Below are 3,481 nucleotides of genomic sequence, written 5' to 3'. Positions count from 1 at the left end.
AAAAATATTGCAGCGCTAGAGAAATTTACAGAAGAAAAAGCTTAATAAATAAAATGAGGTTCAAAGAAGAGGATAGCGTTAAGATAGTTGTTCAGTTGCTTAGAGAGATATTACAGCGTCAGAGAAATTTACATAAGAAAAAGCCTAATATATCAAAATATATATATATATATATATATATATATATATATATATATATATATATATATATATATATATATATATATATATATATATATATATATATATATATATATATATATATATATATATATATATATATATACGTAATGTATAATGTAATCCAGTATAACGAAGATTTATTTTGTTTTTTATTTAGTCCGGCCAAGAATTATTAACGTCGTCAACACCAAAACCGTCCGATATGTTTTTTCTTAACTGTCTTTTAAGAGGAAAACACAGTAAAACAAAGACGAAAAGGAAAGAAAAGAAAAATACAGGAATAGTATTTACCTCACTTTATTTATTAGGTCTTCTGAAATTTCTGAAATATTTTCTTAGCAACTGAATCAACTATATACAAACTCCTTTGATTTATTAGGGTTTTGTTCTGTAAATTTTCTATTGAAATATTTGTCTTATACTGGATCAACTATATATATATATATATATATATATATATATATATATATATATATATATACATATATATATATATATATATATATATATATATATATATATATATATATATATATATATATATATATATATAATTGGTCCAGTGGCTAAGAAAAATATTTAAGGTAGAAAATTTACAGAGGAGGCCAATTAAATAAAATGAGGTTTAAGGAAAAGGAGGGCTTTTAGATAGTTTATCAGTTGCTAAGAAAAATATTACAGCGTTAGAGAAATTTGTACAAGAAAATAGCCTAATAAAAAAATAGGTTGTATATAGTTTATTCAGTTGCTCAGAAAAAATATTTCAGCTATAGAGAAATTTACGGAAGAAGCCTAATAAATAAAGGGAGGTTGAAAGAAGAAAATAGCATTTTAGATACAATAATAAATAAAAGGAGGTTGTATATAGTTAATCACTTGCTAAGAAAAATATTGCAGCGCTAGAGAAATTTACAGAAGAAAAAGCCTAATAAATAAAAATAGGTTCAAAGAAGAGGATAGCGTTAAGATAGTTGTTCAGTTGGTAAGAGAGATATTACAGCGTCAGAGAAATTTACAGAAGAAAAAGCCTAATAAATCAAAAGGAGGTTAAACGAAGAGGATAGCGTATATATATATATATATATATATATATATATCTATATATATATATATATATATATATATATATATATAATTCACCGTACGTAATGTAATCCAGTATAACGCAGATTTATTTTTGTTTTTTTCTTTTGTCCGGCCAAGAATTATTAACGTCGTCAACACCAAAATCGTCCGATATGTTTTTTCTTAACTGTCTTTTAAGAGGAAAACACGAGTAAAACAAAGGCGAAAAGGAAAGAAAAGAAAAAATAAAGGAATAGTATGTACATCACTTTATTTATTAGGGTCTTCTGTAAATTTCTCAACCGCCGAAATATTTTTCTTAGCAACTGGATCAACTATATACAAACTCCTTTTATCTAATAGGGTTTTTTGTTCTGGATCAACTATATATATATATATATATATATATATATATATATATATATATATATATATATATATATATATATATATATATATATATATATATAGATATATATATATATATATATATAATTGGTCCAGTGCCTAAGAAAAATATTTGAGGTAGAGAAATTTACAGAGGAGGCCAATTAAATAAAATGAGGTTTAAGGAAAAGAATAGCTTTTAGATAATTTTTAAGTTCCTAAGAAAAATATTACAGCGTTAGAGAATTTTGTACAAGAAAATAGCCTAATAAAAAAGTAGGTGGTATATGCTAAGAGAGCTATTACAGCGTCCGAGAAATTTACAGAAGAAAAGAGGATATATATATATATATATATATATATATATATATATAGATATATATATAGATATATATATATATATATATATATATATATATATATATATATATATATATATATATATATATATATATATATTAATTCACTGTACGTAATGTAATCCAGTATAACGAAGATTTATTTTTGTTTTTTTATTTACTCCGGCCAAGAATTATTAACGTCGTCAACACCAAAACCGTCCGATATGTTTTTTCTTAACTGTCTTTTAAGAGGAAAACACGAGTAAAACAAAGACGAAAAGGAAAGAAAAGAAAAAATACAGGAATAGTATGTACCTCACTTTATTTATTAGGGTCTTCTGAAAATTTCTCAACCGCTGAAATATTTTTCTTAGCAACTGGATCAACTATATACAAACTCCTTTGATTTATTAGGTTTTTTGTTCTGTAAATTTCCTACCGCTGAAATATATATATATATATATATATATATATATATATATATATATATATATATATATATATATATATATATATAGTTCAGTGGCTAAGAAAAATATTTAAGGTAGAGAAATTTATAGAGGAGGCCAATTCAATAAAATGAGGTTTAAGGAAAAGAAGGGCTTTTAGATAGTTTATCAGTTGCTAAGAAAAATATTACAGCGTTAGAGAAATTTGTACAAGAAAATAGCCTAATTTAAAAAGCTGGTTGTATATAGTTTATTCAATTGCTTAGATAAAATATTTCAGCGATAGAGAAATTTACGGAAGAAGCCTAATAAATAAAGGGAGGTTGAAAGAAGAGAATACCATTTTTGATACAATAATAAATAAAAGGAGGTTGTATATAGTTAATCATTTGCTAAGAAAAATATTGCAGCGCTAGAGAAATTTACAGAAGAAAAAGCCTAATAAATAAAAATAGGTTCAAAGAAGAGGATAGCGTTAAGATAGTTGTTCAGTTGCTAAGAGAGATATTACAGCGTCAGAGAAATTTACAGAAGAAAAGCCTAATAAATCAAAAGGAGGTTAAAGGAAGAGGATAGCGTGTATATATATATATATATATATATATATATATATATATCTATATATATATATATATATATATATATATATATATATATATATATATATATATATATATATATATATATATATATACGTAATGTAATCCAGTATAACGAAGATCTATTTTGTTTTTATTTAGTCCGGCCAAGAATTATTAACGTCGTCAACACCAAAACCGTCAGATATATTTTTTCTTAACTGTCTTTTAAGAGGAAAACACGAGTAAAACAAAGACGAAAAGGAAAGAAAACAAAAAATACAAGAATAGTATGTACCTCACTTTATTTATTAGGGTCTTCTGAAAATTTCTCAACCGCTGAAATATTTTTCTTAGCAACTGGATCAACTATATACAAACTCCTTTTTTAGTTTGTTTTGTATATATATATATATATATATATATATATATATATATATATATATATATATATATATATATAATTGGTCCAGTGTCT

The sequence above is a fragment of the Eriocheir sinensis genome, chromosome 58, assembly GCF_024679095.1.
Source record: "Eriocheir sinensis breed Jianghai 21 chromosome 58, ASM2467909v1, whole genome shotgun sequence".
Lineage (NCBI taxonomy): Eukaryota > Metazoa > Arthropoda > Malacostraca > Decapoda > Varunidae > Eriocheir > Eriocheir sinensis.
Note: the sequence above shows the minus strand (reverse complement) of the source record.